Here is a 12640-nt window from a genome sequence, read left to right as displayed (position 1 = left end):
GGAGCTCAAAGAATGCTTAAAGAGAAGAGAGACCATGGTTGGTTTTAAACTTCTAGTTGATTTCAGTGGGTCTCACCAATTTGTCTTATACCTGAAAATGTATGCGCAAAAGCCTCATAGAGTGACTAGTTCAGCTGGAGATGTGTCTTATTCAGTGTAGTTTGCAAGTTACAAAAAAACTTGGCTGTAATACACTGTATTTCACTTGTATTCTAGACTTAGCTCCAGCTTATCTAATTAAAAGTAATTGTATTCAATGAAATAAAACGTGTCAAAGAGTCTGCAGTATCTTTAACAGGCCTTTTTGGGGGGCTAGCTGAGTTTTTCGTTGCATTACCGTCATAGTTTGGTTTTGTCATCTCTTCATTAGCCATGTGTTAAGTAGTGTGGAATATTTAATCTTTTTCTGTTTTGCCTTGGAAAGTAGTTCTTGACGTCCATGGAAGTCTACTCTTTTGCAGCAGCTTGTTCCAAACCCTGGCAGAGAGATCTGAAATTCTTAGTTTGGCAGACCTGAGGGGAAGCTGCAGATAGGTATGTATAATATGCTGAAAAGTTCTGTAGAAAACTGAAGTGGTTTGTGAGTGAGAGATTGATCTAGGAAAAAGCCCATCTTGTTCTGTTATTTAGAGAATAGAGTATCCTAAATTTTGAACAGATCACCTTAGGTAGACTTGAATTTTCCATCCAAAAGTGGGTGGGAAAATACCACCTTTAGGCAAGATTGAAACAGTGTAATTTCTGACTTGGAGTGCAGTCTAGCAGGAAGAACTGATGTGTCTTGGTTCACATTACTGAGTGGGTACACCTGCAGAACTTTCTTTAGAGTAGTGGGAACTCATCCAAGACTGAAATGTAGATGAGAGCCCTAGACTTGAGGGCTCAGAGGCAAAGCTTGTGTTGGAATTCAGCTTATGTACTAAGAGACTTGAGTGTGTTAAGTTTTTTCTAGTTTTCTGTCATCAGACTTTTAAGAATAGTTGAATAATTGTTCAGTGGGAATTTTGTAATGTAACTTTTCTATAAACAACTTATCAGTTTGAAAATACTGTCATGCTATAAATGTTTCATCTCTATTTTATAATACCTTCTCATAAAGGAACTGATAATAGCACAATCTATAGCAGCACATTTTGAAATCCAGAAAAGAACACTGTATCATCTTACCTGATCTTCTGTATATCATAGACCAGTTACATTTTGGCTTTCCTCTTCCACCAAGTTCAGTAACACGCGTTTATCTAAAGCCTATTCTGCAACAGTGCATCTACTCTTGATGTTTTTAAATCAAGAAATACAGGATCTACTTCTTTCTTGACTGTTTGTTCCAATAGTTTGATATTCTTGTTTCTGAGAGAGAGAAAAAATGTTGTATTTCGAATAGGTATTTGTTCTACAGCCATTGTATCCCCTATTTAAATCATTATTTCCTTTTCCATTATGTTTTTTTCTTGAATCCATGTCAGATAGTCTCCTGGAGCTTTTTGATCTCTTGGGGCACAATTCTCACGCTCTTGCTTTCTGCAATTTCCTTATGCTTTTTCAGGATATAATACCAAGAATCATGAAAAAAGTTTTGTGTGATTCTTATTTCAGAACTTGGGGAAATATGCAATATGAATATAGGGAGCCCTTTGTAAGTGTATCTTAATTGGAAATATTTTCTTTTTAAAAGTAAAGTGTACAATTGAATTGCATAATCATACTCCAAACAGAGTTTTGTAAGTACTGGACACATAGGATGATAATTTGACCCTTCTCTGGCAGCGGGGGAGGTGGGCGGCGGGGAAGCACCAGTCTCTTTTTTCTTTTTTCTTTTTCCCCCCATGTGCAAGAGAACACAGAATATTTGAAATGTTACACTGTGAAGATATGGTTGTCTTAACTAAACTTTTCTTTTTCCCTGTTGTTTTCATTAGAGTTTTGCAGAATCTCCGCTAATGGTACATTTTATGATGAACTTTTGTTTACTTTCAGAGCCCTGGGTTTTTTGGCTTCAATTTTTTTCTGACAATCTGTCTTTATAGAGATAACGTGATCTTGGCAAAGCATGTAGTGCTGTATCTTTGCAAAAGCTGGCTGGTATTTCAGATAGGGAACAAGTGGAGAGCTCTCAGGCCATTGATGATTAAGGAAGCATTAAGTAAACTATCAAGCAAGTACATTTTCCTGAATTATAAAGATAAAATGTCAACATTGCTATCGTAAATTTTTCAACAATATGAAGCATTAAAATAGGGTTTAAAAAAAGAATGTATTCCTTTTTTAAAAATACTTCAAGCCTTCTATCAAAGAATAACAGAAACTGCAATATTTATATATATATGGTAGTTGAACTCTAAGTCATTATTTGATAGGCTTGTGAATGCATTTTATATAGTTTTGGTTTTTAGAGTATTGGTATTTTAATTAAACTTTCATTTACAGAAATCACTTGATTTCAAATATTTCTGTGGCACTGTCTCACAAGATTGTTGCTTGGATGTCTCAGAGGGTCTTTTTCGTGTTTTGTATCACATTATATGACCAGGCTCGGATTCTGTAAGGATTTATAAATGTGATTTAGTTCATGCACAATGCCCATTTGTAGCCTTGTTGAATCTGTATAGGATCTAAGTTGGGGGGCAAGGAGAAAGTGTTGTGGGTTTTGGGGGGATGTGTGTTTGGTTTTTGTTGTTGGGTTTTTGGTTTGTTTTGGGTTTTTTTGAGGCAGGTTTTTTAATAGCTGGTTTAGAGCTTCAGGCTCTAATCTTGCCTAGGTTTTTAGCAGCTCCTGCAATACCAAAGAAAACTTAAATAAAAATGCAAGACATCTTACACAGATTGCATTGTATGGAATTACATTTTCTACAAACAAAGGTAATTCGAAGTTAAGCACTTCTAAATAATATTAGTGTTCCAGGTTTCTGTAACTGATGTGTCATTGTAAAGAGCTAGCTTTGTTTCCTCTACAAAACTTTAAGCACTTTTCCAAGGGGGGGGGGCACGGAGGCGGGGGGACAACACCAAAATCACCTAGAAACCCCCACATCTTGAGGAGGGAATTCATACATGAAATTTGCATCAGGTCTGGCCTACTGATATATGATTTCTAAACTGAAGGTGAAAAAGCAGGGTAGGCTGAAGATGAAGAGAGTCTTTCTGGAGAGTCCAAAGGAGACACTGGCATCTGTTACTCTTTGCTGTTCGGTAGAGATTGCTGATTCACTCTGACTTAAATGTTATCCTGTTTACATGCTGACAGTTATTTCTGCAAAGCGCTAATTTGTTGAAGCGCATGTTTTCGGATTCTCTTCAGATAATGTAAAAGCTGGGATAGAAGTAAGGGGATCCGTTCATCCAGATGTTTTCACATTTTTGATGACTGTCTCAGATTTACTAGTCTTTCCCTCCCCCACATTTTTCACTGAAAAATGTTACAGGAAACAAGGTCATGCATGTTTTATCATGCAGCAAATTATGCAATGTTCTTGTCCAAGACCACTTTACCCTTTGCTTTTGTCAGGTGGTGAAAACTGGGAAAGGAAAGAAACCAAAGAACCCACAAAAGTAGGAGCAGCAGGGGGGGACATCTTACAATATTGTGAAGAACGGAGTGGATCTCTCTTTGTTTTCTCTTTTTGTAGGCAGAAAAGGTGGCTGGGGCTGTGATTGTATTATCCATGGTACTTTACCCTGTATGTTGAAGTGTAACAGTGTACCTTTAATCTCTAAAGGTAGAGATTTAGAAGTTTGACAGAGAAGAGTAGTCTCAGTCATGATATTCTGGTTGTTGAAACTGGAGATGCCTTTTCATCTAGAACAATATAGCAAAGAGGCATAGCAATACTGTTCTGTGCAATTATTTCTCACTATACATAAGGTGACTGCAAATTTCCTTAATCCATCTTTGAGGTTTGAGTAACAGTTTTTTCTTAAGCTGTTCTGATACTTGGCCAGTAATCAGGATCTTTCTATACTTCATTCATTTTTCCCCTGTTTTTTTGATGCTACTAAATTCAAGCTGTGTTGGAAGAGAATAAGCCACAAAGTAAAACTAAGTGGCTTAACCCGTGGAGAGGAAAGAAGGTTTTTAAACGTTGTTTTGACACTTTTTGTCTTTACTTTGGCTCTTCCTCCTCCTGTGTACCTCCTGCTTGCCTACACGAGACTAGTGGTGTCGCTGCCCTTCCCCCCCCCCCCATAATCTGCTGCTCCTGGTTCACAGGAAGAGAATTCTAGCTCTTCAGCCCTGGTGAGTTTCTGCACACAGTGTAAACACATATGACAGTTACTGTAGAGGCAGTAGTTTTACTAACCTCTGAGGAGGGAAGTTTCCAGACTGGGGAAGTGAGATAAGACAGCAAGAAAACGGAGATGACAGAATTCAGAAGGAAAGTCCAAAAGGGTTTAACTTGTTAAAATCCAAGTCTTGGGAAAAGCTTCCTGAACAACCGCAAGCCGGGCAATTTATCCTAGTAGCCAATGGTAACTGGAAAGAGTTATGACTGGTTTTCCTCATAGAAATGTTTGCTGTGAGAAACCTTTATCTTCTGTGAAGGAAGAGAACCTTTTATTTTCTACCAGGATGTAACTCCGCTTGATGAAACTGTTGTGTTGTTATTTGTCTAGAAGATACCTTTTTTATAGACTCGGAGCTCCAGAGCACTCCCGTAGTCGGAGAGGATAAAGAACTTTGTCGAAGGTCTGGTGCCCTTCAGAAGTACCAAACTACGGCAAGTGGTGGGTCTTGCCTGTTCTCTTTCTTCCACAGTTAAGCTCTTGAGGGCAGACATTTACCTGAGAAATCCCTGCCTGCCACAGGAAAAAGGACAGGTCTTTGGAGGCTGAGAGGAGAGTAACAGTGTTGAAACCTTTTCCATTGTGATATGGCTGGTGTCTATGATACGGCTGGTGTCTGCTGTGCCACTGTTCAGCACTCTCAGACTGCAACATGAAATGTGTATGACTTCCGATAGCTTAGTGTAGCCTGCTTGGTTCTTGACAGCATCTGCTAAACTGGCATCTGTTTTGCAACTGTTGATGCTATTCTTTGGCCGTGCAGTACTGTAGCGACAGCTGTTGGTTTGTGTTTTGACAAATCCCTCTTCAATTATGACACTGGAATTGCATTTGGAAAAGGATAGCTTGCTTTCTTCAGAAGTGTCTTCCAGCATCACCTCCCCTCTATCTCAATCTTGCAATGTTTAAGAAAGCCAAGCAATTTGACAGACTACTTTGCTGCTGTTGCTGTTGTACTTTTTGCTTTTGTTTGCACTTTCAGTATTTGTTTTAACTTGTGAGCATAGCTGTAACTGTCATATGTATGCTCTAGAGGTCTTTGAAGAGTTTTTCCCCTAGATGGTGTTTTCAACAAAAATGCCTTTTAATAGAAGAATACTTTTTTCTGTTTCAGTGGTGAGTTGGAATATTTTTTCTACTTTGAAATGTTTTGGGGTTTTTTTTTAACCTGTTTTTATTGTCTCCTAATTTCTTGGTAATGTACTGCTAGTTGTTTTTACATAGAAGCCAGTGCTTTGATTCAATGTAGGACAGTGGTTCTCCATTTTTTTGTAACCAAAAGCCACCAGGCAGAATGAGACTAGTAGTGAGCAATCCTCCGAAACACTTTTTACTTTGATTTAGTTTGCTCCGTGCACACAGGAGCGTTGGCAGTTCCTTTTTGATGTCTTTTTGAAAGAAATCAAAGAATCAATTAAGGAAGACCTATGCTGTACTAATTAACCCTTATTTCATGGTCTGAGCTATTAAACAGAATTCATTTTTCAGTACAGTTCACAAAAAGTCTAGTATGATGTGGCATACTTGTGAAAATATCACTTAGTCCTAATTTTGCTGTTGTAGTCTTTTACTGCATCACTTTAGAAGAACTTGAGATATGTGTAATGGGAAATTAGTGACATTTTTCACATACTTCATGCAAAAGGTCTTTCTGACCTATTGTGGTTACTTTCGTATGTCCTCTGTGCATATAAAGTTGTGCAGATAGTGGTGGCTCTGAATGGACTAAGGATCCTCAGATGCCACTGTCTCAAGAGATAATCTTTGCCAAAACAATTGGGCAACCATTTGAATTGCTTGGAAATTTTCTGATGAAATAGTCTTTTGCTGAAATTTATCAGCATGGTGAAATTGAAATGTTTTGCAGATACAGACCGACTTTTGCCAAAGTTCTGATGGAACCTAAGCAGAGCTGTTGCTTGTGGGCAGGTCTTTGATTTGATTGCTTTTCTGGTAACTCACCTACTTGGCAGGTTACTGTGATGCTGAGGCTTCTAGGATGTATTGTTTATTCTGCTTTTCCGACAGCACCCCCAGGTAGCTTTCTTGCTGGGATAAACTAGAGCAAGGGCTTCATTCTGTTGTGAAGAACTTAAAAATCACGTTTGGGGTTTTTTTTTATTATTATTCCTAATCAGAGTGAAACGATTAAAATCCTCATACTAACAGGATCTGCAAGCAGATCAAGCCAGGATCGTTACTCTTTCCTTGTGCGAAAGTTCATGGACTCTTGCTGAATTGCTGATACAGGCAGTGGTTTGCCAAGTGAAAACTGTAAGCAAATGTTATCTTTGCTTCTCCACTTTTTTTAGCATATGTTTTGTCATTGATATGTTAGTCTGTCATCTTCCTTCTGTATCTGCTTGCTACCATGTGCATTCAAATTTTGATATATTAAAAATCCTTGTGTGATGTTAATATACAGCTGATAAAACAGGAAAATTCCTTTGGAGTCACTTAACTTTTTGCAGTTTCTTGTATGAGCAGTTGTTTTTTTGTGTCAGTGGCTTTACCTCGTGGCAGGGCAACTTTTAGATCCCCCAATAAGCAGAGCATGTTAGAAAAAGACCATGAAATGTGAAGACATACTCTTTCTCTACATCTTTAAAACGTTTTAAGACAATATTTTATATTTTTGTGAAAGCTATTTTTAAAGTCAGAACAAATATTACCTGGGAAAAGACAACAGAGGTTTTTTTTAATGCGGAAGATGATGCCTTTAAAGCACAGATTAACTTTATGTGTAAACTTGGCATCTGTTGTCTAAGCAATGGAAAAAATTTCCATATTTTCCAGATTGCTTAGTATTTTTAAAGGTATTGTTGAGTACTTTGATAAAGTTAGTCAGAAGAATGTTTTCTCATGAATATGTGATGGAAAGATGTGAATCTGTTGCTGTGAATTTTTTGTGAAATGCTAGCTGATGTAGTGTGTTCTGACTGAATAAAGACTTCAGAATCTCTTGTTGGTTCATTAAGGAGCAGTGGCATTTCTGCACATGCTGATGTTCTAAAAATACAATATTTTATTGCCTGTCAAAGTAGCATATGCATTTGATTCCTTGAACTTAGTATATTTTTGTGTTTAAAAAAACCCCACCAAAACAAACCTGCCTATGCACAGCCACTCAGACCAGATATGCAAGGAATACTGCATGTTGTATGCAGAACATGAATACTATTGTTATCTTTTTAAGATTTTAAAGTTTTCATAGCATAACAGGCCATGCTGGGTGCATGTTTTGGGAAAGTTTAGTTGTGCTCCATCTGTCTGTATATTCAAACTGAACTGTGAAGACTATAAGTAAGTATTAAGTATATATATTAAGTGTAAACCAAACAAACTAACCAAAACAATTACAAGTGGGAAACTGACTTTTCTTCTTAGTCTAATCTTGGGTTTAGAGGTAAAAAATTTGTTTTGGTGGTCTTGTAACAAGACACATAATACTCTTTAGAACTTACTGATGTTCTCCCATTACTGCTGACTAATGTAAGACCTGTTAGCACTTTTTGTGAGACTTTTCTAGTCTGCTACCTACAATCTTAACCACCTACCTACCATTACTTGGAAAGGATTTTGTGGTTGATGTTTACAATGTTCATTCAAATTCCTTGAAAGAAGGATGTGTGTATAAGCAGGTGGAAAGCGTGCGTATTTTTGTGATCTTCGGTTTACACAAGATGTCCTAGTCTACTGGCAATAAATATGTTGAGTTCTTGGGAGACAACCTGTGTCTTCAAGGCCTTACTTGTCAACAGAAAATGCGATTTTGATCTTTGTCCTCTCGTTAGTAAATTGAGTATTCAAGGCACTCAGTGAAACAGGCACAATAAACACTAACTGTATTTATAGGAATTCTGAAGGCTTGCTGAGAAGTGACTGTTTCAGGTTGTAGAACCTCCTCTGCATAACAAATTCTGTATTGTGTTCTTTGCAGATAATGGCAACTTGAAGATGATGGACTAATTTATTTTGACTGAGTTTCATTAGACTCTAAGTTCATTTTGGAATTGGGCATTTAAGTCCTTGCAGCTGCCAGAAATGTAAGCTGGTGTAGACTTGAACAAATTGGAGGGAAAGAGGAAATGGGGGAGCTAGGTCACCGGCAATATGGTGCACTGTCAGATTGGTACAGCCAGGAATGTAGGTGTAACATTCTATGCCACTCTGCTGCTAAAAGAACAAGTTGTGTCAGATGAGACTTAGTCAGCCTGAAAGTAGGTAAACTGAATAGTTTTATAAAGTCTTGATGCAGAGCCTATAAATAGGTATGTCTGTAAATGTGTGCAGAAGAAAAAGTGGTTGACTCAAAAAAAAAAAAAAAAAAAAAAAAAAAAAAAAAAGGAGAGAGAGAGAGAGAAATATGTTACTATAAGCACCATGAGCCTGTTCAGCTTGGAGTTTTTCATCTCCAGATTTCCTTGCTTTTTGTCCAGACCTATGAGCTGCTCTTTAATAAGCAAGCGATCATTTTTCTGTTTGTCATGTGAAGAAGGATAGACTTGGTATTAGGCTGCTTTATCCAGTTTTTGCCTTTGAAATGCAAGATGCAATGTCACTGAGCTTATTCAGAATGTTGCAACGCTTATTCCAGTGGGCTCTGCCAGGCAGAGAGAAGTGGCTCGAGTTCTTAGCTTAACCCGGTTCGTCCCATCAGTTCAGCAGCAGCTGTCTCATATAGCTAATGATGTTACGCAATTGATCTGGAGTTTATGGAAAAACTATGTAATTAACTACAGTCAGCTCAATCTTCATGCAGTTTTGCTCAAAGTCAAGAGCGTGATTGGGAATGATGAATGCAAGGCAGTTCTGAGCACGGAACAGTACTTTTAAAATAGAAAATAATTTAGAATACCCAGCAATGCCCCTCGATCTGAAACCTGCATGAGCAGGTGATGGTTCTGTGCTTCGTTTGAAGCTGGTGCTCTCAGATCAGTGTGCATGGAATGTGTGCTCAGTAGGTCAGTGATAGACTGCTCTGCCCCAAACAGCCCCCCCGTCCTCCTCCAGCACTTTAATACAAGTCTGGAAAACTTGCATTGACTGTACTGGACTTTGGATCAGATCTTAATTGGCTGGCTAGACAGCATTTGAAGAAGAATCCCTGGATGTGCATGCAAAATACACAGCTATCCAAACAAGGCAAAACTGCTTATCTCTAAAGCCAGTATTGCAAGGGGAGAAACGCTAATCGTTGCCATAACAGTCTGACTTCTGTGGGAAGAGAAGCTGAATTTACTGCTCATTGAGACACATTGCTTTTTCTTGGGGTATTGATGATAGACTCAGTAGACACAGCACATGGTGCTGAGGAAATTGTGTTGATTTCCTTCTCTCCTGTCCAGGGAGATTTCTGTCTGACGTCTGATTTTCTGTCTGAGTCATCAAATACAAAACTTGCAGAGTTCTCCCATTCTGAATTCTTCCCCCTTTGAACTTCCATTGTAGTTTTTTTTCCCTCTACTCAGTTTTAAAATTCATTTTTGCTTCTCTGTCAGGCCCTTTCCTATGTTGGGAGGGTCACAACAGGGAATTTCTAATTTTTTCACTGGTGCAGGAAGCTGCTGTTGTGCTTAAGTTCTTTCAAATGGTGTTTCTTGCAACCACAGAAGTGTTGTGCAAAGAGAGCAATGGTGGGTGTGCCCTAGTCCTTCCTGCTACAAGACACTTGGTGTTAACTTCCACATGAATTGAAATGAGTGGCTGTTGTCAGATAGAATTAATTGTTATGGCTAAAGGGAGTGTTACTACATGAAGTGAACATACCATATCTCTTTTTGTAATTACTTTTCCTTTTTCATTTCTTTTCTTCGTGTATTGCCATCAACAGTTTTCTTAAACTGATGCTGTATTCACAGAAAAGAAAAACATAGTGAGTGCAAAAAAAAAAATTGGTAATCGTATTTCAAGTCAGGTGTCTGTTTCACACACCAATTTCTTCCTAGAACTGAGGAGCAGTCTCAGTAGCAAAACTGTGTTTTTAAAAATGGGTTTTTTTTTAAACTTAGTATTTAAAAAAACCCCTAAATTTAAAAAGTTCTTGGCAAAGAAGACAGGAGTTTGGGCACATGAGATAGGAGTGGATCATTCTATCTGTACCTAAACACAGATTTGACTTCTTAAATAATGATGCATTATGTATTGTTCACAGCCATTAACTTTGTTTTAATATTAAGTGTTTTTATTGCAGGTACATTATGTTCCACCACCGCTTGTGTGCCTGCTTTGTCTGACCTCCTGTGGATGCCAGCAGCAAGTTGGGTGACTTGTGACGTGCTTATTTAAAGGGCTTCATCACTCTCATGTTTCATACAGAGATTTCTCAAGTGATAAAAGGTAATTAACAGTCAGGGATTTATCTGTAGTGAAAGAAAGCTCTGATTTTTGAACCTCCAAAGTTGTGTGTTTGAAGTGGTATGGCTTAAGATCTTAGCCCTGGAGGTTTCCCTAGAAACCTCAAAAAAAAAAAAAAGACATAAACTGAAGGTGGGAAAGGATTGTTTTCAAGAAGGGAATTTAGATTTCGCAAAACTGGTAGAGCCCATAGCTCAAATTGTCCATAAGAAGAAAAAAATGTTGTTCTGAATGGGGCTGTGAATGCTGCATATTATTAAATCATGAGGATTTTTATGTCCTTCATATTTTAATGAAATTTCTTGCATAAGTGGTGGTTTTCAATCTCATTAACTAATTTCTTCCTGGTTGACTTAAAAAGAACCATATGAATTAGTGCATCCCAGTGTAACTGGTAAAATTAATTTGCAGTTAGGTGCATTGGAGGTAGAGGCAGCAACAGAGAATTGCATGTAAACATGTTGCATTGTAGATGCTGGTGATTGTGGTTAGAGCATATATATGAGGAATGATTAATCTCATCCTTTAGCAGCTGTGACTTGGAATATTATCCAGATTAGGAACATTAAAATAATTCTATTGGATCAAATCCTCTGTTCATCAGTACCAGAACCGGATCTTTTATAGTTAATAGCTTTGATCTCCAAATCAAGATGTTTATATTCCATCCAGATTTTGTTACACATTCTTGTTACGTGGATAAATGGACAGGCCATTTTTCACTTTCCCTGAGTCTTGGTTATGTCAGACATCCACTTTCAGATGTGTGTGGACCTGGTACATAGCTCCTTTTTGGCAAACAAATACCTCTGTGGTACTGTGAGTAACTTTCCTACAAAAGTCCCATTCTGGGTATATTAAATCCTTTTATACAGCTGTGGGCATTCTTTACATGAACATTTACATTCTTTACACAAACACAGAAATTCTTTTGAATTACAGTATGATAACAAATCTCTTCTGTATACCCTAGAAAATGATACTCGAATATGTTTTGCAGTTAGATTAATGTCTCCCAGTATATTTAGTCTCAAATGGCTCAACTTTTACAATGGTCAGAGTAATAGGTCGTATTTTAAATATTCTGGATGAACAGCAACTAAATTTTTTTGCCATGTTTAATGTTTCTGTTGCGCTGATGCAGTGGTTTCTCGATGGAGCAAAGAAGGGGAAACCAAGTGTGTCCAATTGGAGATTTGTCTGTTAAGCAATACAGGTGAAAGCAATTTTGTTCATGATGAGCTCTTTCACACCACTGGTGAGTGGTGACCATGTATTTCAATTATGGCACATGTGAAACTCCATCATAGAACTGGTTTACTTGGATTTATAGGACAAAGGCCAAGACAATGTGTTTTCTGTTTTTCAGTGAAGAAACTGATTTAGGGATATTTCTTGCTTTCACCTGTCTGTTTCATCAGCACTTCAACATAAGAGACAAACTTGAAACTTGAAAATTATTTGAATTGAAGTGGTGACACAATTATACAAATAGTATCTCTGGAGATTTTTCACATTGTGTCATGGAACCTTTGAAATTAGTGAAACAAAGAGAGTGGAGTAAAGTATTCTGTTACAGTATTTACTTTGCATTTTTTACTGCACTTTATTGGTATTTCACATTCTTGGGTATGATTAAGCAAGGTTCCCTTCTTGGTTTGTGGAGTTTTTTATGTAGAAACGAGGGAATTATGAGGGGGTTTTGAAATGGCAAATATGTTTGTAAATACACAAACTTTATGAAGGAGCACTAGGCACAAGCATGTCTGTTCAGTTCACTTCTGAAATTGGCCAGGTTTTCAGTTAGTTCTATAAACAAAATTGCCATTCAGTGTTGGACAGACATAATAGCAAGTGACTGAGATGAAAGGATCTGTCAGTTCAGGTGAAGGTTTGTATTCAACACAGGGTTAATATTAGAGTATTTTAGAAAAACTACTGCGGTAATTAAAGAAGGCTTCCTCTGGAGATTAAAGCTGTGAATGTTTTGTATAAGCAAGTG

The 12640-nt window shown here is 37.6% G+C and overlaps 1 protein-coding gene across 2 annotated transcripts in view; it reads left to right on the top strand.

Moving 5' to 3' along the window:
- The first annotated feature begins 514 nt into the window (after positions 1–514).
- Positions 515–12640, top strand: part of JAK2 (Janus kinase 2) — a 62573-nt gene continuing 50447 nt past the window's right edge. Inside the window, exons 1-2 of one of the 2 annotated variants that reach the window (XM_050913250.1) lie at positions 515–534; positions 10475–10620. The gene's annotated coding sequence lies outside the window, so the exon portion shown is untranslated. The remainder of the gene's footprint in view (positions 535–10474; positions 10621–12640) is intronic. The other variant, XM_050913249.1, reaches the window with a different exon arrangement.

The sequence above is a fragment of the Gymnogyps californianus genome, chromosome Z, assembly GCF_018139145.2.
Source record: "Gymnogyps californianus isolate 813 chromosome Z, ASM1813914v2, whole genome shotgun sequence".
Classification (NCBI taxonomy): Eukaryota; Metazoa; Chordata; class Aves; order Accipitriformes; family Cathartidae; genus Gymnogyps; species Gymnogyps californianus.
This window is presented reverse-complemented; position numbering and strand designations above follow the sequence as displayed.